Source organism: Corythoichthys intestinalis, chromosome 15 (assembly GCF_030265065.1).
Source record: "Corythoichthys intestinalis isolate RoL2023-P3 chromosome 15, ASM3026506v1, whole genome shotgun sequence".
Taxonomy (NCBI): Eukaryota; Metazoa; Chordata; class Actinopteri; order Syngnathiformes; family Syngnathidae; genus Corythoichthys; species Corythoichthys intestinalis.
In genome coordinates this window covers 42,119,212-42,145,551 of record NC_080409.1, presented here as the reverse complement: position 1 = coordinate 42,145,551, position 26,340 = coordinate 42,119,212, and the positions used below count along the sequence as shown (strand labels likewise).

At 39.4% G+C, this 26,340-nt stretch overlaps 1 long non-coding RNA gene across 1 annotated transcript; it reads left to right on the top strand.

Moving 5' to 3' along the window:
- Positions 1-2,253: 2,253 nt before the first annotated feature.
- LOC130930647 (uncharacterized) lies at positions 2,254-13,549 on the top strand. The gene is made up of 3 exons (XR_009067087.1): positions 2,254-2,380; positions 5,359-5,523; positions 13,281-13,549. It is a non-coding gene; the product is annotated as an uncharacterized LOC130930647 (long non-coding RNA).
- Positions 13,550-26,340: the final 12,791 nt, after the last annotated feature.

Below are 26,340 nucleotides of genomic sequence, written 5' to 3'. Positions count from 1 at the left end.
GTGTGAAAACACCGCTCTGAAGTTGTTGTTGTTGTTTTTTTTATAACTTTATTAACAACAAATACACATATACAAACATAGGGCGAGACAATTCACATATAAACAACCGGCTCTGAAGTGCCTGCGCTATTAGGCTCGAGCGTTTACGTCACAGAATGGGGGATCACGTGAGAGTTGACAACAACGCAGCCATATTGGGAGCAGGTCTGGCTCGCGGGACATTAAAATTTAACATGCCAGTTCGATAAAGAGACAAACTCGTTACTGAGGGGCAGTTTACATGGCGACTCTGCGACACAAAGGCGCAATGACTGAGTAGCGGACTCGCCTTGCGTGCATATGTTGTCAGCGAAGACGAAAAATTCAGAATCCTGCCTCCAAAGTGGAAGAATCCGATTGCGGCAGGTTGAGGGGGGCTTCCTCGGCATGCATATCAAAGGCTACTGCGGCGCGAGACTGTGCCGTTAACGTTAGCACTCGTACACGTCACATTGGGCGTGCGCAGCGGTGCTACTAAACATTAAAAACAGCAAATATGGCGGAATGGCGGCTTTAATTTACTGTTTTAATAATATCTTTAAATTAAATATGTTGAACGTTTCAATTTTTGTGCCTTTTTGAACAAAAGAAAAATGACATTGCTTCGAGTAGGCGGGCATCTTTTTTTCCGGGCTGAGGGAGCTTGGTGGGGTCAAAGTGCATCATTCTCTGTCGCCCTGTAAATCTGCACTGCCCCCTGGCATGAATACTACATCGTTTTCATGCGGAATTGCGACATTGTTCAAATGGAGACGCAAATGCAAATTTGAAATTTTTCGTACTCTCGGAGAGTCACCATGTAAACGGCCCCTAAGGCGAAGAACAGATAAGTGATCAAACTTAAGGATGTGAACAATGTTGACCCTTACGAGCAAGCCGAAGTCAAATGGAGTAAATATGTCGACGGGCTTCCACAATTACGCGAAATGGACATTCTGCTGTATTTATTGTTTGGTGTATGTTACTAAACTCATCAGCGATTCCGAAATTACAAATCGCTACAAAGCTACGAACAGTTTTGTTGCGGACGGGTGCAGGACCTGCACATTATGACCGTATCAAACGGCAACTCCATCGTTCTTGCAAAGGTAGGCTATGTGTGTTTATCATTTTCATTGCCATGAACCTGAACGCACACTGAAGGCCCAAGTACACTGCATGCGTGATCGTTGCGGTTCCGGTCTGGTTCAGTGTTGCCTGCGTGCCACGCAGTCCGTCAAAAACAGGCAAATCATACCGGCTGCTGCACGGCTGCGGTCCGCCAACCTCGTCCCCCCCGTGAGCTCTCGCGTGATCGCGCGCGATAATGTGCCATTTAAAACAACGAAAAACACACGGAGTCTATACTCATCAGAGAAACAGAGAGAGAGCACATATTTTCTTTGCATATTGATATTTTAGTTAATCTGGAATTAAGAGACAGACATGACTGCATCATGATGAGATCGGGACAGAAAAACACACATAATAGGACACCTTGCAGCTTCCTTTTTTATATTGTCCTTATAGAAAGGATCTGCTGCATCATAAATGATTTTGTGGGTTTCCACCTCCATGATGAAGCGCTCATCATCCATCTTCGCTCGTGTTTAAACCGTGATTAGGCACCTGGGCTGTTACGTCCAGGCCCAGCTCCGCCCATTTTGCCGGATGCGTGTCCGGCAAAAATAGAAAATAGCCTATACCATCCGGCGGGCATGTGGCACGCCGGAGGTGGTTCGCAGTCAAGCCGGAGCACTGACGCGGCCGGTATACGTTGAACAATAGGATATAATGGAACGGATTGGCTCCGGCGCTATTTTTTTACCGGAGTCGGACCGGAAACGCAACGATCACGCATGCGGTGTACTTGGGCCTTAAGTCTTGGATGACAAATAAACAGAGCAGAGTAGACTCGCTACGTCTGGTAGTTTCTTCAATTTATTCAAAGTAAGTAACGCACCGCTTTTGACCGTCAGTAACGGTAACGGCGGAAAAAATAATTAGATTACCCCGTTACTGAAAAAATAAGCCGTTAAGTAACGGCGTTATTTATAACGGCGTTATTCCCAACACTGCTAATGAATGAGCGTAATTTTCTGATTGGCAAATGGTTGATACAAATCTGTTACAAGCCGCCGTCAGCAGCATTGGTTTAGTCTTTCCATATCCTGTTTTATTTTGGTAGGTTACTTTGTGTTCATTAAGTCAGCTTTGTCTTCCTCCCCTAATCACCTGAGTGCCTACACATGCTCCCCATTAGCTGTACTCCTTAAATAATCCTTTTGTTTGTTGTCCTTTGCCAGTGCGTTTTCAGTGTTTTGGAAATCAGTAGGACATCACGTCACCACCATCCTTCAAGGTAAGTTTTTGCCATTGCCTGTTTTGTGTTGTATTTTCAGTCCTGTTTTTATTAGGGCTGTCAAACGATTAAAATTTTTAATCGAGTTAATTACAGCTTAAAAATTAATCACCGTAATTTCCCGAATATAAGGCGCACCCCAAATTTACTTGTAAAATCTAGGGGAAATGATTGTACCCATTCTGACTGGTGAAACACAGCACAAGCATAGCACATTGGTAGTTCAAAACATTACCATAAACTGACAATATTTACGGTAATAATATGATTTGACAACTCCAATTTACCAGAATCTAGGAGAAAACAAAACTGATGTGACTTTTCTTTTAAAGGCTGCTGTATAACTTGCTTGTTTCATCATGATCATGATGAATAAATGTTTTTTCTATGGATTGATACGGTAAAATGAAAGTGAGAACGTAAGTCGGAAATCCGAGAGAGCTCATCGCTGTCAACACGACAGTAACAATCGGAACTATTGTTATTTGGGTTTGAGTTTCCCGAGGGACTGATATAGTTGACAAACACAGGAAGTATGTGTGGTTACGTTTGTTATGGTCCGAGTTGTGGAGCTGCAATAAACGTTGACTCAAATGAGTTGAATAAACTAAATTCTGTGCTTTATGAAGCGTGAAAAAAGCAGAATTTAACACAGGCGAAATCATTCGGCCGATTAGAGTGAAGTATTACCGAAACAAAATGGTGACGTCACGTACCGTAATGGTCGGCAACGGATCGCCGCATACGTTTCTTCAACATAACGTGGCCGTGTCAATTAAAAAAATCGGTTTATATATATATTAGGGCTGTCAAACGATTAAAATGTTTAATCGAGTTAATTACAGCTTAAAAATTAATTAATCGCAATTCAAACCATCTATAAAATATGCCATATTTTTCTGTAAATTATTGTTGGAATGGAAAGATAAGACACAAGATGGATATATACATTCAACATACGGTACATTAGGACTATTTGTTTATTATAACAATAAATCAACAAGATGGCATTAACATTATTAACATTCTGTTAAAGCGATCCATGGATAGAAAGACTTGTTGTTCTTAAAAGAAAAATGTTAGTACAAGTTAGAGAAATTTTATATTAAAACCCCTCTTAATGTTTTCGTTTTAATAAAATTTGTAAAATTTTCAATCAAAAATTAAACTAGTAGCCCGCCATTGTTGCTGTCAATAATTACTTACACAATGCTCATGGGTCATGATCAGCCTATAAAATCAGTCGCACCCAAGCGCCAGCAGAGGGCGGCAAAACTCCATAAAACACAACAAGTGAGCGTTTCACTGTGTACTGCCATTTAAATCTCTCTGAGCGGGGCATCTGCGTTAAATGCGTCAAATATTTTAACGTGATTAATTTAAAGAATTAATTAACGCCCGTTAACGCGATAATTTTGACAGCTCTAATATACTGTATATTTCTGTCTCCATCCATGTACCCGTTTATAATGCGCACCATGATTTTACAAGTTGATTTTGGGAAAAAAAGTGCGCGTTATATTCAGGAAATTAAGTTAATCGTAATTAATCGCAATTCAAACAATCTCTAAAATATGCCATATTTTTCTGTAAATTATTGTTGGAATGGAAAGATAAGACACAAGACGGATATATACATTCAACATACTGTATATAAGTACTGTATTATTTTATTATAACAATAAATCAACAGGATGGCATTAACATTATTAACATTCTCTTAAAGCGATCCATGAATAGAAAGAGTTGTAGTTCTTAAGATAAAGATAAATGTTAATCATAAGATAAATGTTAGTACAAGGTATAGAAATTTAATATTAAAATTTTATGTTAAAACCCCTCAATGTTTTCGTTTAAAATTAAAATGAAAATTTTCAATCAAAAAATAAACTAATAGCTTGCCATTGCTGATGTCAATATTGACACCATGCTCACTCATAGTGCTGAAAGCCATAAAATCAGTTGGACCCAAGCGCCAGCAGAGGGCGCCAAACACCAAAAAACAAGTAACAAACTGACATTACACTCTGCTGTCATTTTAATCTGATTGAGCCGGGCATGTGCGTTAATTGCGTCAAATATTTTAACGTGATTAATTTAAAAAATTAATTACCGCCCGTTAACGTGATAATTTTGACAGCCCTAGTTTTTATATTTCCTTTTGTGAATTAAATGGCTGTAATGGTGACCACACAGGTTTTTCCGCCATTGAAAATGAATAGGAAATTTGGACGTATATGGCTGTCAATGGCATTGACTTACATGGGCCCCAGCTGAATGTCAATGGGCTGTAATGGTAAGCAATCAAAAATCACAAACACCTATGTTTTTCTGCCATTGAAAATGAAGGGGAAATATTTGCCCTGAGAAATGAATGGAATGACCTACATGGCCGCCAATGGCATTCCATTCTATTGGCGAATTTTGGGGGAACCGTAAGGTTTTGGATGAATGAATAAGGGCAAACGGAAATTTTTTGGTGGTCGTTCCAAAAATTCCCTGCATCGTGTAAAAATTCTGGTGATTTTGATGTTTGAATGGGAATGATCGGCCAAATGGTTTTGGCTGTGCGGAGCGCCGAAGAAACGCTATTCAAAAGAAAGAAAAAAAAGGAATTTTACTTTCTGTGCCTTGGTATTGTAAATAATGTGCATTTTCCCAAAATTGTTCTTTTACATAAACAAAATTCTTTGTCTGTTGTAATATTCAGCAGTCCATTTTACATAAAGCACATAGACATGTTCATGAATTTGTCATGTATTCTACAATACACAGCAGTCCGTTTGCACAAACAAAAACCATAAATATGTTCATTTATCTCAAAATTCTGTTAGACATGTGGTACAGAGTTGCCAAATATGTCAACAAAAATAAATATGAACATGAATGACCCAACAATAGTTTACATCAGCTGTTAATGACAGCCATTTTAACCTGTAAAGCAACAATAGGTGACTTTCAGTTTTTGTCAATTTTAGCGACGCAGGTGGACAAAAGCGGTAGTGTTCTGCCTTAGGGAAGACTGCGTTACCCATGAGGACCTGTGCACGGGATCGTAAAATCCTGATGTCTTGGTCGCCTGCAGATGGATTCAACGACATTTTTGTTTCCAGCAGGCGGTGTGAAGGATGAATAGTACTGAGGTAATGAATCCAGTTTTGGCTAAACAATAGCATATGACGATGTTGACAATGAGAAACGTTTGATTTTGTACCGTATTGTACCGTACCGTAAAGTAATCAAGATATTTAATGTTAAATGTTGAATACAAACATACTTTGGTGTAAATATATGTTTTAGAAGTTTTTACATTTGACATGAGATGGATGTACAGTGCTGGCCAAAAGTATTGGCATCCCTGCAATTAAGTCAGATAATGCTCAATTTCTCCGAGGAACATGATTGCAATTACAAATGCTTTGGTAGTATTATCTTAATTTATTTTCCTTGCAATGAAAATAAATAAATAATTAAATCATGATCAATTTACACAAAACTCCAAAAATGGCCCTGACAAAAGTATTGGCACCTTCAGCCTAGGCACGTGCCGATTACCAGTTTCAAGGTATACAGTGGTATGAAAACATCAAGGTTTCAAAACCGCAAATTTTTTTCCATCATACCGTCCTAAGGTATTAGCTACTCGTTATGTCCCAAAAATGCATGGAGAAATCCCTCACATGCAGCTGTAAGGCTCAACCCCCCCCCCCCACCGGTTGTTGCTCAGTGTCAGTGAGTGAGCCGTGCTACACGACAGCTGGAGGAGGTGAAACTCCTAAACTTTTCCCCCATCGAAGAAAATGAAATCGCTGGAATGGGAATACTTCAGCTACAGAAAACTTACAGATGACAGCGGCTTAGAGGAGGGCCAACCAACATGTAAAATGTTGCGGAGGGTGCCTGCCGAGGAGGCAAAACCTCCAATATGATTTCACATTTATAAAAAATTAAAGGTTAGTAAACAATGTCATGAACGTTTCCCACCAGCTATGAGTATTAACTCCAGCATGTTTAGTGTGTCTAGCGGTGGTAAAATGTGTTTTTTTCTTTCTGGCACTGTTTGTGTTGAAAAAAAAAAAAGAGTGTGAGTAGAATGTAAATATAATACGAGTTATACACACGTGCTTTTTATGGAAAACAATTATTTTTGTTCTGATGGTAATAATGTTGAGCTGTGGGTTTAGGCATACTTAAAGGACTCCATTTATTTAAATTTTATTTATAACATTTCCGTTATAATTTTTTTCTAAATTCATTTTAACTTAACATTATACTTTTGTTGTAATTTGCTAACATGTTTTCCAAAAATAAAAATCTTGTTCAATGGAATTTTTTTTTTTTTTTTTAACCCAGATATCTCAAAGTAACACATTTTAGAGCTTTAATTGCAATACCGTGATACCGAATAACCGTGATATTTTTGCTTAAGGTTATCATACCGTGAGAATCTTATACCGGCACATGCCTACTTCAGCCTAATACTTGGTAGCACAACCTTTAGACAAAATAACTGCGAACAACCGCTTCCGGTATCCTTACAATGCTCTACTGGAATTTTAGACCATTGTTCTTTGGCCAACTGCTTCAGTTCTCTGAAATTTGAAGGGTGCCTTCTCCAAACTGCTATTTTCAGATCTCTCCACAGGTGTTCTATGGGATTCAGGTCTGGATTCATTGCTGGCCACTTTAGAAGTCTCCAGTGCTTTCTCTCAAACCATTTCATATTTCTAGTGCTTTTTGAAGTGTGTTTTGGGTCATTGTCCTGCTGGAAGACCCATGACGTCGGAGGGAGACCCAGCTTTCTCACACTGAGCCCTACATTATGCTGCAAAATTTGTTGGTAGTCTTCAGATTTCATAATGCCATGCACATGGTCAAGCAGTCCAGTGCCAGAGGAAGCGAAGCAACCCCAAAACATCAGGGAACCTCCGCCATGTTTGACTGTGGGGACCTTGTTCTTTTCTTTGAAGGCCTCGTTTTTTTCCTGTAAATTCTATGTTCAGGCCTCACCAGAGAACATTCTTCCAAAACGTTTTTGGCTTCCTCAAGTAGGTTTTGGCAAACTCCAGCCTGGCTTTTTATGTCTCTGGGTTAGAAGTGGGGTCTTCCTGGGTATCATACCATAGAGTCCCTTTTCATTCAGACGCCGACGGATAGTACGGGTTGACACTGTTGTACCCTCGGACTGCAGGACAGCTTGAACTTGTTTGGATGTTAGTCGAGGTTCTTTAGCCACCATCCGCACAATCTTTCGTTAAAATCTCTCGTCAATTTTTCTTTTCCGTCCACATCTAGGGAGGTTAGCCAGAGTGCCATGGGCTTTACACTTATTGATGACACTGCACACGGTAGACACAGGAACAGTCAGGTCTTTGGAGATGGACTTGTAGCCTTGATGTTGCCCATGCTTCCACACAATTTTGCTTCTCAAGTCCTCAGACAGTTCTTTGGTCTTCTTTCTTTTCTCCATGCTCAACGTGGTGAACACAAGGACACAGGTCAAAGGTTGAGTCAACTTTAATCCATTTTAACTGGCTGCAAATGTGATTGTTATTGCCACCGCCTGTTATGTGCCACAGGTTAATGACAGGTGCTGTTAATTACACAGAGAAGCATAACATGATTTTTCAAAGGGTGCCAATACTTTTGTCTGGCCCATTTTTGGAGTTTTGTGTAAAATGAAAATGTTTTATTCATTTTTTTCCATTCTCTTTTGTGTTTATTCATTGCAAGCAAAATAAATGAAGATATTACTACCAAATCATTTGTAATTGTAATCATTTTCTGGGGAAAAATTGAGAAATCTCTGACAGATTTGGAGGGGTGCCAATACTTTTGGCCAGCACTGTATCAGTGTGTGCTTCCGCATATGAAATGTGTCTGCATTAATGCATTTTGTCCACTTCAAAAACACCAGGATTAATACAATACCTTAAATTGCCTAAATTGTTTAGATTTTAATATTTCAGCTAGATGATATACAGTATCTCTAAAACTATAGCCAACTGACACTTTTGACCTTAATTTTCTCACTGTAAAAGACTTACTGGAAACTGAAAAACTGAACTTGGAAAAAAAAAAAAAACTGACCATGCGATCAACATACCACTGATGTGAAAGAATTGGAGAGCGTCTTTAAGTGCAGCCTTCGTGGGCCATCGTGTGACAGGTATGTTTTGGTCTTAGTTGACAGTGTGTGATTCTGAGTGCCCCCGCCAAGCTCTTGAAAGCACAATACCGGACCCCAAGTGTCAGAGTGCATAAATGTCGATGGAGAGAGCTACCAAAAAAAAAAAAAAAAACTTTGACAGCACCAAAATGGTTTCTCAGGCTTTTACGCTTGCTGCAAATGACCATGATCAGTCATGACGGCTGATGGGAGAAAAGTGTTTAGAAATTGTTGGAACCACTTAAATGACTCTCTGAAACTAACGCTGAATATAAATTATACCTATCGCAAAGTACTCACTAGAACCTAAACCTCCAACAAGGCTCAACAATCCTCTCAGTCGAACTTCAATGAGAAGTTTGACTAAAGAATTCATACTTATTATCAATTAAATGTCAAATAACGCATTATCGACAAATCTCAGGCATAAGATGAAAACTAACGTTATCTGCATACGATCTGAAGCCTGCTCAGCTGTATCGACTGCTTGTAACCTCGATGCATTTAAAGGGCAAGCGTGACTGAATTAACATTGCATGTTACTTGATTAGCGACCGGTCGTTGCAGTGCTAGCTGTATCAATTCCACAGTCAACCCTCGTCAAATCGAATACGAGGTCGTCATATCCTGCCAGCGGGCCACGTCTAAACCTATTTGTCAAGCTTTTGTGTAAGCTAATCAGGATGGATCGATGAGAGCATGTGCCCTTGATCCGGCGTGGGTGGTGGAAATCAATAGAGAAATTGATCAATAAGTGATATCGAATGCGTTCAGGGAGGTCAGCCCCTTTGGCTAATCAGTTTAGGTCACCCACAGGCAGGGAAATGGCAGCTACGTAAGTGAAGATTAAGTTGCAGCGCGACCTGCAGGGAACGTAATGTCAGCGAAGATTTAACAAACTAAAGATTAAGAAATTATTTTGTCTTGATGAGAGACATCCACAGTGGTGAACTCATTTTTGCTTCTGTATGACTGGTGTTAAAGTGATCCTCTAACTTAAATACATGTAGGCTCTAATAAACCACAATTGTTCTCTTGTACTAAAATATGTTGTTAGAAACACATAAAATGTTAAATCAATGGCAATATTTTATAATATTTAGCCCATATTTTGACCGTTAGTTGGCGCCATGGTTTACGGGCTCGCGGTGATGACGTAATTTCCAAATGTGTAGCGTGTGAAACAATTGCTTATTGCTGAAGTAAAATGCCACGATGTGCTGTTTTTGGATGCAATTTCCAGTCAAATGGAAACAAGGGGAGTGAAGTGAGTGGTCAAGGTGGAATTATTATTTTTAGTGAATAAATGTGCATAAGTGGAAGCTTCTCCCTCTTTTTGGTCCCTGTATGCACGTACCCTACCCACCACGCGTTACAACTGGCGCCCGAACATTTTTCCCGGATCCTCGATCAAGTAAGGGATCCGTCTATTTTCTGGATCAGACGGTTTCGGATCTGTCCATTTTTTTTGATTCGTCGGTCCCACAGTGGCTTTTCGGATCAGTCTATTTTGTGGAACCGATGGCTGCGACATTGCCATGGGATCGGTCTAATTCCTGGATCTTCGAGTGAGTAAAAAACGCGGATTTGGATTTCTATTGCTGTCTTTTATGTTGACTATTCTTCGTGAGAGTTTTCCCCAAATCATACTAAATAATTAAAGCACTATGGCACACTACAGTGACGACAGTGACTCTGACGTGGACCTCACAACAATGTTTGAGTTCATCAGGGAACGCGTGTTCGCTTACTGCTGAGCTCCCGAGTGAAGAGTGGTCAAGGTGGAAATATTATTTTTTTGTAAATAAATGTGCATAGGTGGAAGCTTCTCCCCTTTTTGGTAATTTTATACACGTACCCTAGCTACCACACGTTACAATGTACAAGACCTGGATTACACAAGGTGTGCTCTTTGCCCTGTACTGTATGTAAAGCACACGACAGCTCTGGATGCTAACAATCTACATAATTATATTGGGATAAGTTTGAAAACGCAATATGCTTACCTTGAATATCTGCTAATAAAACCGGACAGTATACACTCTCGCTCCCAACCGGAGTTCCCAACAGGACTCTCTCGCATCACCAGTTTTGCCCAGCTTTTGTCTTATCAGGTATTTGCTGCACGCATTTTTCCCTGAAGCTCGTCTTGTGAACGACCGACAGTGCTGTCCTGCTCTTCACTTTTCAGATCTGGTTCAAATAGGAAGGGTAGAACTGACGACATGTTGGGAAAGCTTGAGTGACACGGTGGAATTTCGGCAACGGGACCAGTGACGTCACGCACTGCGACGTAACAAGAATTGCGACCTATCACTTAACCCTTCAAGGTCTGGGCCTATTTTGTCTGATTTTGCATGCCTTTGAAGTTGCCTTTATATTTCAAAGAAAGAATTGTTTACGATGACCTGGTTTGGTCCCTTTTTTTGTGACACCTTGAACTTCATGTCCAAACTGTTGTTTCCTTCACTAACCAATTATAAATCATCATTTTGGGCCCAAAAAGACCAAAAATTCCAAAATCGTTTTGTCAAAATTTTTAATATTGATGTCCAATTGACAACCAAACATGCGTAACGAACCGTTTTGAAACTTTGTAATATTTATTCAACATGTTAGGATGAACATTCAACCAAAAAAATTTAGAATAAATAGTCTTATATTTGACAATTCAACATAAACAACAGGTATAGCCATAGGCGTTTTTTGCCTTTATACATGCTCTAGTCAAAACAGGTTATATACAGCAGACCAAACAGTGAAGAACAGTGAAAAAATATATACCATCTAACACAAAAAGTGTTTAGAGGCCATCTCTTTATGAGTTTAGGTATTGCGGCCCATCACCTGATGAAAACTATGTACACACAATCAAGCTTCTTGAACACACATTTATATACACAATTTGAGAATGCTGATTGTGGGGAAAAATATATATATATAACATTGGGAAAAAAAGTATTTTCAAAAATATTTACAATAAACAAGTTAAATTTTTGTCAGGCTTGCCACTCCGAAAAGCAGTTTCGTCCTGGGACACAGGGCTACATCACACAGCCCACACTTCCATGGGGTGTCGGTCCTCTTTCCACCCTTCCACCCTCCCATTTTCATTTCACTTTACTTTCATTGTCACTATAAATGTACATGAAAAAAAGTTAGTATTTATGAAAATAATAAAGTATAAAATAAAAATATATACAGCAATAAATAATAATGGAAATCTATATGTATGACAATAGAAAGAATGCCATAGCTGAATATGTGCTACATCCCTAATCTTCATATAGAAAGAACACCACCACAAATTATAAATTCCTGCCTGGGATACACACAATGCACGTACGACTCTGATCTGATATGCACATTTTATTATTATATACACAAACACACACTTATATTGCATCAAAATTAACTTTGGCTTGCAATATCAAAAGAAACTTTCAAAAGAAACTTTTTCATCATAAAAAAAAAAAAGAGTGAGTTGGCTTACCTCTGCTCGTCGATGGCGTCACCCGCGTGTTCAAATCCGTCACTATCTTCACTCGAGGACTCTTCCGAAGAAGACGATGATGACGAATTTGGACCATCCTCTTCCTCAAGTTGATCAAAAAGCACAATTTCTTGCGCTAAATTTAGTTTTCCGTTCTTTGTCAAAGTCACACAAAGTTGCTGCTCGAACCAAACGGCCGTCGCTCGCCACCTCGCTGCTTCAGAACACTCCTCCCCTCTCGTTCGGTAGAACCTCGCGCGGCAGTTATATTTATAAAAAAAAAAACAAACGCATTTTGTGCTTCCACTGTGACTTCGAAAGGGTTCGTTTGATTTGTGTGTTTTTTCATGGAGCTTCCGTTTTGAAAAAGGACAAGAAATGATGGAAATATAGACATAAACAAATGATCCATGCAGCGTTTTAATGTTTTTTTGAGAGGACAATAAAACTATAAAACTTAAATGACAATATCTCACGTTCTAGTTGGTCGATTGACTTCAAATAATAACGAGAGTAAACCGCAACTTCCGCACTTTAAAACGAGACCAACCAAAGGCATAAGGGTGACGTAATTAAAACGTGAGGGCGCTTCAAAGACGACGTGCGCTGAGGACGCGCCGGCGCGTCCTTCGACTCTCAAGGGTTAAAATAATTTTACAAACTTTATTAAAACAAAAACATTAAGAGGGGTTTTAATATCACATTATTATAACTCATACTAACATTTATCTTTTAAGAATTACTTGTCTTAAAAATAGAGGATCCCTTTAAAACCTTTCCTGACCAGTTAATTATGATATATCATGTAAAGAAGGTACAGTACAACAATTCCGTTAATCTACTATACTGGTCTACTGTCACACGCTGGCCCAAGAAGGCTGCACTTAAAGCCGCTGTCCAATCCTTTCATGTCAGTGGTACATTGAACCCAGTTATTTTGTTTTGGTGTAGCAAACTGGACTGTTAAGTTTACGGTACATTCAAACTACAAGAGGATCTTGTACAGTCCAAGCTTAACATAAATATACGTATACTGTAAATAAACTTGTTATCTGTCATATAGCAGCTTTATACCCAACTTTGTACTAACTTCCAATTCACTGCAAGCCCAACCAGTTCAAATGGATTGACGTAAATGGCAGCCAATGAGTTAAACCTGGTGCAAATCTAGTGTGGCCCATACTTAAACCTGGACATCACATCCATATTCAAAAGCTAAAACAATCTATACATTGCAGTGTCACTTCACCCTTTCCCTTCCCTCACAATAAACAAATGAGCACGCTGGTGGGGTCACAGTTCAAGCCTGACACGGGAAGACGCGACGTGACAGGCTTAGGCCACTCGGGCTCCGCAGCAGATGTTGCCACAGCGAGCGAGGAACAGAAGATGCTGGTAATTACCCAGGCTCCCCCGGGAAGGTGGTGACATGCGGCCGCCACTCCTGGAGATCACATGGGCGTCATTAAAGCTGCGGTTGCAGTTGTTAATAGGGCGGCTAATAAAAAGTACCAAGAAATATATAGATATATACACGTTATACCAACTATAATGTGTTTTTTATAGAATTAAACGTGTCACTTTTTTATGAAATTATATTCGTGTTTCAATTCAAACCTTGAATTTGTATTCGATCCTGATTAAAAGTACAGGTCGTCTCCGGGTTACGATGTTCACGACTTTTGACTTTATGATGCCGGAATCTCGTCCGCCATTTTGTCTCCAGTGGGTTTTTTTTTTGTCACATCAACAGTACCTTATTGTTCCTCACAGTATCTTATTTAGTGAGTGAAACCTCAGTTTTACAGCTTTACAGACAGCAAACAAAGCAATTGCTCTTTTTGATGCGTTTTACTTCCTTCACTTCTGACTATTTGTAAAGCCGTGACACACATATGCACGCTTGTGTTCAAAACGTTACACATTTTAACAATAAAACACTTGACACAAAATAATTGGTGTTCAAGCATCCATCTAGTCTGATCAATATGTAAACCCTAACCCTAAACCCTTAGTAGATTAAATTTGCCTAATTTCCCTGACAAAAGTCCGCCATCTTAAATGCTATGAATGCTAATTTATTTACATTCTGATTGCAAATTGCTTACATATAACTCCTCAAACTGTAGCTCTGAACTTGAGTACAAATGCATACACAAACATATATTAGCTGAAACAACTTACAGCCTCATGTGGGCCAAACCAGAACGCAGCTATCCTTTATCTATGTCAGACGTATGAGTCTGCTCCTGAGTCATACAAGACGACAATCCCGCTAGACCCAACGCTGTCAGCAGAGGGCAGTGTATCTACCATCATTAAACAAAAATACAGTGGTACCTCGACATACGATCGCTTCGACACACTATCTTTTCGACGTCCAACGTAACATTTGACTCGCCATTTGTTTCTACATCCGATGACAAGCTCGAAATATGACGATTAATGACAGCACCGCAGTTTGTTTTCCCGCAACACGGACGCACGGCAGATTTTCTTGTGAGAGCAGCCATCATGGGTTCCAGGAATGTTAGTGCAGGTGGTGAAAAAAGGATAAAGGTGAGCCTTACCATTGAAATGAAGGATGAAATGATGGAAAAATATGAGCGTGGTGTGCACATCTGTGAACTGGCTCAACAATACGGCTGTAAAATGTCTACAATCTCGACAGTCCTACTCCGACCTCCGTTCGCCAGTCTTTAAAAGTTAAGGTGACAATTATTATGATTGTAACAACGCCCAAAAAATTGCCAGCTTCGTCAGGTTTTTATTCCTTTATTTCAGAACTTGTGCAACACAACATGCCCGCTGTCCACCACAGCTGAACATGAAAAGTGAAAGTAAAAAGTCCTCTCTCACTCTGGCACGTCAGCCACTCCGTGCGTTCAGGTACACCACGCAAAACGCCCGCCACATTAGAACCCGGTTCATTACATTAATACAGGTATTATTATTATTGCTATTAGAGATGTTCCGATTGATCGGCGTCCCGATTGATCGGGTCCGATCACGTCATTTTCAAAGTATCGGAATGGCAAAAAAATATCGGCAATGCCTTTCTTTTAATATATATATATTTTTTTTTTTTTTTAAATTGTTTTCTAATTGTATTTAACATTACAGACATGATATGTTACACTCATCCAGAGTCTTTAGTTCAGGCTTAAGGTAGGGTTATCAAATTTAACCCGATAACGGCGGCAATTAATTTACCGTCTTACTACTTGCATAATTCTAACACACTTAATATAATCAATCAGGGAATAGTATCTTTTCTCATATTCACCGATCGACTGTCTTTATTACTCTAACACACCCAATATAAAATAAATAGCACTTATACCATAGTTTAAGGAAAACAAGCAGAATGTAGGGCATATTAGATAAACAACACCCTCTTATCACAGAAGCCCAACGTGTGTCATGCAGCTGACTGAGCAAGATTGACGCTGACGAGCCCACGTTTGCAATCAGTTCTCCCGGACAGTCCAGAACAAATGGCGGGACGCCCTGCCCCACACAAGGAAAACAAACGCCCGATGTCCAACTGATAACATGACTGACAAGACTCCAAGAGCCCCATTGATGCTGAGGTGGCAAAATCTTTCTTTAAACCTTTCAAAATGGAGTCAGTACAAGGGGTTAAGACTAAGGTGAATGCGCGGGGTTTGGCCTTCTGGCCGGATTGTTGGTATCCCGCTGTCCCGGCTCGTTGGATCTGGCTGGCGTGATTCTGACAGTCTGGCTGGAGGGTCAGATTCCCTCAGGTTCAATTCCGGGCTCCAGCCTTCCAATGTAGAGTGTATTTTCATCCTTTGCCTGCATAGGTGTTCTCCGGCATTCCGAAAACATGCATGGTAGGCTGATTGAACATTCAAAACTGACCAAAGGTATGAGTGTGTGTTATGATCGTGGGCAGAGAACCCCAACACAGGTCCGTGCGATGGCGAGGGTAGGAAGTAAAACAGTTTATTTGTTACAAAGCCATGGAGAACTGTAGCGTGGCGAGCCTGGATGCAGGTACAAGGCGTGGTTCAAGCGGAAAGGTGAAGTAGGCACCAGGTTCAAAAGCCGTGGGGTCCTTGGCATGGAGAGCCTAGGCGAAGGTGACATGGACAATAGGCGTACGTAAGATCATAGGACAAAGTGAAAAGGTCGATGATCAGATGAGTACACACAGAAACTCAGTGAACTGAAATAGATGATCCAGTGATGTGTTGGAGCTCTGGCTTTTTTTTTTTTTTTTTTACTTCCTTTGAGGTGGCATTCAAACCCAGAATCTAAAACCAAATGTGGTAGCTAGTCTATAATTGTGCTGTCTTTTCTTCCTGTCTTGTGCATGCAGAGGAGTCTTTGTCCACGTCCTCGCTCACATGTTGATCTTCCAAATTAAATGGAGGACATTTAACAAACAATTATAATAACAAGGTGACAGGGGGTCACAACTTAATCCTCCGAAAGCATGTTTTAATTGTGTTACTTTGTATGCAGCCCTTTACTTTTTACTTCAATGATACCTCCCTTCATTATAATTGGCCATGTATTTAAAACATTTTTTTTTTTTTTTTTTTTTTAAGAACATCCACCAAAAATTTATAGAGATTTTTGGCTGATAATTATAACAGGGAAGAATGGGACCATTGATTTTCACATGAGTAAGAGTTTACTTGTATGGATAGGTAAAACAGAGAGCAAAAAAGTTAATATAGTTAATATTGATTTGCCTTTTCTACCATCTGTAAAACATTCACGTTTCAATTACTAGATATCAGGTGACTCAGAAGTTAATCAAGCATAACGTCAAGAATTATTAACTGTATTCTTTTTTGTGTCAAACTATTAAAAAATAATAATAATTAAAAGAAAACCTAATATATTTTATCATGAAAACGTATTTAAATTATTACAGTAAATCACAGAAACAAAGATTTTGGTTGTTATTAAAGCTGTTCATCTAACGCCGGATTTCTGTTGGAAAAAGTACGAAAGCTGTACCGCATACAAACAGGAAGGACTGTGTCAGGAGTGATTTGTTTGAGGATTCAAGGTAATTACTATATTTTTCGTACCATGCATGCGTTTTGAAACGTTATGAAAAAAAATCATTGGGAGAAATTAGCCGCTACTGCATTGGCATCATAGTTCCAATATTTATGTAAAATAAATGCTACCTGCAAGAATTTTCACTGGAAAAGCTCTGCATACATACACCGCTAGCTACATTCACTAGCAGACTAGCATTGTACTTTGACATATTTACGTAATAAATGCTAACTGCACGTTTTTTTTTTTTTGCTTTTAATTAACCAAGAATTGAGACCTTTTTTTATGTCCATACCTATAAAGAATTTGGGGATTTAAGCGTTTATTCACAAGAATTTTCACCGGAAAAGCTCTATTTATATAAGGCGGTCGCTAGCTACATTTACTAACAGACTAACATTGCACTCCATTGCACTTCGACATATTTACGTAAAATAAATGCGTAACTATTTTTTTTGCTCTTTTAACAAAGAATCGAGACTGTTTTACGTCCATATCTATAAATACTTCGAGGATTTAAGCATTTATTCACAAGAATTTTCACTGGAAAAGCTCTGCTTCCATAAAGCAACGGCTAGCTACATTCACTAACAGACTAGCATTGTACTTTGACATATTTACATAAAATAAATGCTAACTGCACGTTTTTTTTGTTTGTTTGTTTGGTTTTTGTTTTTTGCTTTTAATTAACCAAGAATCGAGACTTTTTTTACGTCCATACCTATAAAGACTTCGGGGATTTAAGCGTTTATTCACAAGAATTTTCACCGGAAAAGCTCTATTTACATAAGGCGGTCGCTAGCTACATTTACTAACAGACTAGCATTGTACTTCGACATATTTACGTAAAATAAATTCGTAACTGCCTGTTTTTGTGCTCTTTTAACAAAGCATCGAGACAGTTTTACGTCCATATCTATAAATATTTCGGGGATTTAAGCATTTATTTACAAGAATTTAAACTGGAAAAGCTCTGTTTACATAAAGCAACCGCTAGCTACATTCACGAACTTGAAAAAGACGGGGTCGTCTTATAATCAGGGCATCTTATATTCGGGCCAATACAGTAAACAAGAATCAAGACTGTTTTATGTCCATATCTATAAAGAATTAGGGGATTTAAGCATTTATTCACAAGAATTTTCACCGGAAAAGCTCTGTTTACATAAGATGGTCGCTAGCTACATTTACTAACAGACTAGCATTTTACTTCAACATATTTACGTAAAATAAATGCTAACTGCATCATATTTTTTGTGTTGCTTTTAACCAATAATCAAGACTTTTTCACGTCTATATCTATAAAGAATTCAGGGATTTAAGAATTTATTCACAAGAATTTTCACCGGGAAAGCACTGTTTACATAAAGCGGCCGCTAGCTACATTTACTAACAGACTAGCATTGTACTTCGACATATGTATATAAAATAAATGCTAACTGCACGTTGTTTTTGCTTTTAACAATGAATCGAAACTGTTTTACGTCCATATCTATAAGGAATTCAGCACATTTCTTTTCAACAAAAAAAGCTCTGTCTGTGATTCCACTCAGTCAGCTTTGATGGCCTCGCCAACAATGCAGGCCCCCTATCGGCCCTGTGCCCTGTGTCCCGTCAATACATTATGAAGTCTATGTTAATCCATTTATGGAGAATCAGTGGGTCCCTTTGATTTGATTTTGACTTTGTCAACGCACTACTAACTTCAACCGCAACTCTTGATTTGTCTAAACCGGAAGTTCGGAGCAGAAATTTTCCAACATGGCACCACCCATGTTTTGCTCAGGAAACCTGTCTATAGCTTTGAAAAGGCACAATGCTTGATACAGCTCTTGAACAGTATTGGATTAGAAGTGTACCTCAAGTTTACCTCAGTTGCTACAGCGGGGCTGTGATTAAGCACACTTTCAAATCTGATGGGAATATTCAAATTGAACGTCTCACTTGGAAACCGTGCTATAAATATCTTCCTCTTAGGTAAAGCAATCACAGGCCAAACTTTCATGGGAATATACTGTACAGTAGAGTCATGCAGTTATAGCACAGGAGCCTGAATTAGGTCGCAATCAGTGGACAAATCCTCGGGAGACTATGAAGCCAGCTGCATGTTTTTCCCCTTATATCCCCAATTGGACCAAGATTCCCTTGTCTAGAGTACTTGAATACCCCCAAATACCATTTGTGAAAAGATGTCGAGGAGAAGAGATAGCTTTGCAGCCTATATATTTAGTTGGTTGCCATTTTTAGAAATTTTATCCTAGAGGGGACTGAGAAAGGCAAGAGAACAGAGAGCAGCTCCAAAATGGAGACTTTGGAATAGGAGTGGTAACCTCTTGTTACCTCACGATACAATACGATTTGCAATACAAAGCTCACGGTAACGATGATTAGACGATATGGCGATACATCGAGTATCGATACATTGGTCAGGAAATCATTCTATGGTATTCTACAAACGACTAATAAACTGAAAAACAAGCTTCTGCTGTGAATTGGAATGACTTTATTACTAGTAGACGTCCAATCCATTTGAAATGGGAGGGTGGCAGCAAAGAATGAATGTTCATTCGCTGCCATCCCTCCCACTTCAAACTGATTGAACGTCTATGGCCGTCATTGGCAGCCAATGCCAGGCAATGAGGTAATTTTAGGCCATTGAAGGTCATTTACCTGTTGATTTGGGGGTATTTTATGGGTCCCTTCTTGTTTATTTTGAGTTACAGAACAGGAAGTGACCTGGGAATCACCCAAATGATTAGGCAGTGACTCAAGTTCAACAGGAAATGACCTGTAAATGAACAGCAAGTGACCTGTAAAGGCCCCGAAAATCGAACAGAATGACTGCGAATGATCTGGTTTCGAATTAGTGTTGCGACAATTAAATCGGTTAACTCGAGTATTTGATTAGGAAAAAAAGACTCCAATTAAATGTTGGTGCTGTTGGCCTCTGCCCGAAAGCTGAAGATGGGTCGTCACTGGGTCTTTCAGCAAGACAATGACCCTAAACATATGGCCAAATCTACACAGAAATGGTTCACCAGACACAAAATCAAGCTCCTCCCATGGCCATCTCGGTCCCCAGACCTTGTTTTGTTGGCAAAAGGGGGTTGTACTAAGTATTAACACCAGGGGTGCTAATAATTGTGACACACATTATTTGATGTCAAATAATTTTTTTCCTTATGTGGGATTTTTTCCCCCACTAAATGAATGCACTTATATAGAAGGTTGGATTTTTCTCTTTTTTTCCATTAAGGTCCCATATTATTTGAATAATAAAAAAATATATATTAGAAGCTAAAAAACACATCTTTTTCAGGGGTGCCAATAATTACGGAGGGCACTGTATATACAGTGTGAAGCTCAGCTCGGGTATTTCAATTTTTTATGTTCCTTATCCGATTACTCGATTATTCGAACTAAATAGTTCAACGATTTATTAACTACTAAAATAATCGATAGTTGCAGCCCCGTTTCGAATGAACGAAATGGTTTGGGCATCAAGCACCGTCAATGGCAGCCTTAGATTTACCAGAGACACTATTATGGTGGAAGGTTTTGGCAACTTGTTGGTTCATTTTTTTTTTTTTTTAATTTTTTTTTTTAGACATTCACACCTTTTTAAAACGATATCTCGATTCTTGGCAGGAGCATATCGATAAACTTTTGGGATACAAAGTATCACGATATATCACCATTTCGATATTTTGTCACACCCCTACTCTGGAATATGACAATGTTTTATCCACAGCTAAAGACATTACCATGTGGGTTTAGATTTCCAAATTCTATTCTTTTGTTGTTGTTGTTCCCATTTCATTCTCCAGCAGACTGAGGGCAACAAGAGAACAGCATAGCAGAAAAATACATGATTTAAATTTGCATCAGCGAATAACAAAAAAGGCTTTTGATCAAAGACGGAATGACGTTTTTAAGCAGGTTGGAAACTTTAAAAGGCTGTTTTTTCTTTTTTTTTTAATGCCGCGCTCTTTCTTTTTTAAAGGCAATATTTGGCATCTGTGACATTAACGAGTATTACGAAGAGGAGGGTGGGAGATTCATAAATATGCATAAAGAATTTAGTGGGGTGTTAACAGTGAGCACCTGTCTACTTAGCCATGACAGGAAGTCTATGAGTAACTTTAGAGCCCCCCCTCCCCCCCAACCCCCCCATCGAGCCACATGTGTCCCGCTTTACTTAGCATCCTGACACTGACAACCAGCACTTGGGAAGGGGGGGGATAGGACAATTTTTTGGGACGGTGTCACCCAGCAATGATGAAAGCTCAAGATTGCCCAATTGTATGCCTGCTTGAAAATACTGCAATATTCACACATTAATAATGCATGACGATATTGGAAACAAGGAAGTATAGCACATGCCCGATTTTAAATCATCAGGATAAACATAGATTTGCATTTTTATACATGTATTAGACTTAATTATTATAAACCTACACATATTTGTGTACAATATACACATTGATTTGCATTCGAATAAACACCACATTTGTGTTATATCGTGACACATGTGACCGATAACGTAAACAGCTGGTCTACGTCAGGCAATGCTGACTGTATCGTGAACATCACCTGACAGATGCAGGACGTAGTTGTTTACCGCCATATTACTTCCCCTCTTGCCCTTCCCCTTGTCCTCTCTTCGCCTGTTTGGCACTACAGAAGACAGGTGGATTCCTATTATTCGGGGGAATGCAGGTGTACGGGTTGCAGGTTTGTGTGACGGGTCAGAACCCAACAAGCTGTGCTGGGACGCGCTGTGCTGCTCGCCCGTCCTGTTCTCCTCTTCTGTGCCAGCGCCAGGTGGCGGTTGGCTGCGCACTCGCTTGAAAATGTCACTCCGCAGTGTGAAGTTTACTTACCAAATACGAGGACACCTGCTACCTGCCCTTGTCATGGGTGACTTCTACCTTTAGAATAACTTTGCCGACTCTAACCAGGAATTGATGACGCTTAAAAAACATGTAAGTATTTAATTGCCTGTTGTTTGGTTATTCGTTGTTCTCAGCATGATTATAAAACTTTGCAGATATTTCGTCGATTTTTGCAGACATTTATGTACGTGGGATGGATTACCACTCAATCACTATGGAATTCAAGTGTGAATGCTTATTTCCGTAAAGGATTGACTGGCGATTATTTAGAGCAATACTGTATTGCAAGGGCATAGTTTTGCATATCTGTTCTTTGTGCTGTCAGAAAATCAATTTTATTGCCCAGGCCTATATTATGAGAATAAATTACATTAGTTTGTAATTTTTGGGGTTTTAAACAAGGACATAGGTTTGCGTAGGGACGGTAGGGACATAACACTACCAACTTTTTAGGTTGCTAAAATTGTCCCCACCAACTTTTAAGCAACCTTATTTGCATTATATAATGAGTTCAGTTATGGGAAGATAATCTAAATTACCTATATATGTGGAAAGTATAGAATTGACCCTACCATTATTAAGTAGGGCTGTCAAATAATTAAAATTTTTTAATCGAGTTAATCACAGCTTAAAAATTAATGAATCGTAATTAATCGCAGTTCAAACATTCAAACATTCAATTCAAATATCAATAAAATATCCCATATTTTTCCCATAGTTATTGTTGGAATGGAAAGATAAGACACAAGACTGATATATACATTCAACATACTTTACATAAGTACTGTATTTGTTTATTATAACAATAAATCAACAAGATGGCATTAACATTATTAACATTCTGTTAAAGCGATCCATGGATAGAAAGACTTGTAGTTCTTAAAAGATAAATGTTAGTACAAGTTATAGAAATTTTATATTAAAACCCCTCTTAATGTTTTCTTTTTAATAAAGTTTGTAAACTTTTCAATCAAAAAATAAACTAGTAGCTCGCCATTGTAAGATGTCAATGATAATTATGGTGCTGAACCCCATAAAATCAGTCGCACCCAAGCGCCAGCAGAGGGCTGCAAAACACCAAAAAACACAAGTAACAAGTGGAAATGACACTTTGCTGTCATTTTAATCTGTTTGAGCGGGGCATGTGCGTTAAATATTTTAACATAATTAAAAAAATAATTAATGCCCTTTAACGCGATAATTTTGACAGCCCTATTATTAAGTGAATTATTTTCATTATGTTCAGACTTCAATTTTCCCCCTTTCACTTGCTTAATGTGCCGGTCCATTTTTTCCCCCTCAAACGCAGGTTTGATTGGCTGATAATGACTAGACCTCACACACACACACACACAATGCTTGTCAACATGCCCACCTCCTTCGAAAAGGAGGGATAGTAGAAGTGTTTTTCCGCCAGCAGAACCAGCCACTATGAGTAATGTACTGTAAAAAGATGTCAATGTTTAGAAGTGAGGAACATGCCACTAATTTTGCTACCTAAAGTCTGACCTGCATCAAAGTTAGCAAGTTCACACAGTTTAATGTTATGCTAACCTGCAAAACTCAAGTAGGAAGCTGCTTAGAGATAAGAGTCCCCCTGTATGTTTCTATTGTTAACGTTCATTTAACTGTGAGAAATGTCGTGAACTCTGCTGGAAACTATAGAATCAGTAAAACGTGAGCAAGAAGCTGATTAGAGAGAGCGGTCCGATTCTGTTTCATAGGAAAGTGTTGACAGTCAGAATGCTATTGCTTTTCTTCTTGTAAACAGCCTGGTTTAGAAGGAAACAAGGGTAGAGCATTGTGTGACTCAACACTTTTGAAACCAAATACATATTAGTGCATTCATTCATTCATTAAAGTGTATTGATGTCTTTTCTACCTCTTTTAATTTAAAAAAAATTCATTTGCAGCCTATGCAGGCATTTTTTTTCCCAGATCATCATATTACCGTGATTGCTGTACTATTGGACGCCCCTGACTACAAGCCTCACCCAGTACATTTTTTTAAAGGAAAAACCATTTTGTACATACATAAGCCTATGCTGTCTATAAGCCTTGTGTGCCCACATAGTAAAATGAGATATTTACCAAAAATTCAGAGAGTTTTCAAGATTTTTATAAGATACCTTAACTTTTCTTTCCAAACAGCGGCAGTTATATAGCAGCGACACGGCGGTTATATAGCAGCGACACGGCGGTTACATAGCAGCAACACGGCAGTACAGCACTAACGGCTGGTTGTTGGAAATATAAAGGTCTTTGTTAGCAATCTTCATCTTCCTCCTGTGTACTGAAACCATGGAAGTCCTTACCCTCAGTGTCGGATATGAATAGGCTCAGATACACTTCACCATGCACCTACCCATTCTCTCTTTCGCTGTCGCCTTCAACGTCCCCCATAATAAGGCATATTCCCTCCTGAGCCTGTACCGTCCTCCTCGTCACGCAGCAGACCTTCCTGTCGAAACCCGTTGGTGATGGCGGACTTCTTTCACACTGCTCCACGCTGCCAGGATCCACCGGCAGACCCGTACAAAAGCTGCTCTTTGCGTGCGGCCAGTCTCGGCAAACAATCTTTTGCCGCTGGTTATCCAAGCCTCCCATTCAAGTCGGAGTGCCACTTTAATTTCTTCTTGCATTTTCCATTATGCGAGTCTGCCAATTCTACTCATGCACAAAGACGAGAGTCTGCCACCTCTATTCATGCACAAAGTTAAACCACCGGTAATAGTGCAAACTAGCATCTTCCTCGACACATACAGTGGGGCAAATAAGTATTTAATCAACCACTAATTGTGCAATTTCCCAATTGAAAATATTAGCGAGGCCTGTAATTGTCAACACGGGTAAACCTCAACCATGAGAGACAGAATGTGGAAAAAAAAAAACAGAAAATCACATTGTTTGATTTTTAAAGAATTTATTTGCAAGTCATGGTGGAAAATAAGTATTTGATCTATACCAAAAGTTCATCTCAATACTTTGTTATGTACCCTTTGTTGGCAATAACGGAGGCCAAACGTTTTCTGTAACTCTTCACAAGCTTTTCACACACTGTTGCTGGTATTTCGGCCCATTCCTCCATGCAGATCTCCTCTAGAGCAGTGATGTTTTGGGGCTGTCTTTGGGCAACACGGACTTTCAACTCCCTCCTCACCTCGTGGCGTCAAAATGATAACAAGAACGGGGAGCAAAAATCCCGGAACCACACGGGGGGACCTAGTGAATGACCTACATACATAGAGCTGGGACCACAGTAACAAAGGCTACTATCAGTAACACAATGCGCCGCCAGGGACTCAAATCCTGCACTGCCAGATGTGTCCCCCTGCTGAAGCCACACCCAGGCCCGTCTGCGGTTCGCTAGAGAGCATTTGGATGATCCAGAAGAGGACTGGGAGGACTGTTTGGAGGAAAAAGAATACTGAATTGTACCATACCCACTGTGAAGCATGGGGGTGGAAACATCATGCTTTGGGGCTGTTTTTCTGCAAAGGGACCAGCACGACTGATCTGTGTAAAGGAAAGAATGAATGGGGTCATGTATTGAGAGATTTTGAGTGAAAATCTCCTTCCATCAGCAAAGACATTGAAGATGAGACGTGGCTGGGTCTTTCAGCATGACAATGATCCCAAACACACAGCCAGGGCAACAAAGGAGTGGCTTCGTAAGAAGCATTTCAAGGTCCTGGAGTGGCCTAGCCAGTCTCCAGATCTCAACCCCATAGAAAATCTGTGGAGGGAGTTAAAAGTCTGTGTTGCTCAACGACAGCCCCAAAACATCACTGCTGTAGAGGAGTTCTGCATGGAGGAATGGGCCAAAATACCAGCAACGGTGTGTGAAAAGCTGATGAAGAGTTACAGAAAACGCTGGGCCTCCGTTATTGCCAACAAAGGGTACGTAACAAAGTATTGAGATGAACTTTTGGTATTGACCAAATGCTTATTTTCCACCATGATTTGCGAATAAATTATTTAAAAATCAAACAATGCAATTTTCTGGGGGGGAGGGGGGTTTCCACATTCTGTCTCTCATGGTTGAGATTTACCGATGTTGACAATTACAGGCCTCTCTAATATTTTCAAGTGGGAGAACAATTAGTGGTTGACTAAATACTTATTTGCCCCACTGTATATTCTAACCACTGCAAATTTCCTTATTTGAAACAAGGAGAAATTCCCCCATTTTGAAAAACGACTTTTTTTTTTTTTTTTTTAATTCAATTTTACGAAAGAAACACATATTCGTGAGAAAGGTAGCCCTGAGCCCTGTTCACCCTATCTGTTTGGTCTTATTACTGTCCCGTCCCCAGCAAAAAGTGTACATGCAGGTTATGCTGTTATAGCATCCCTACCA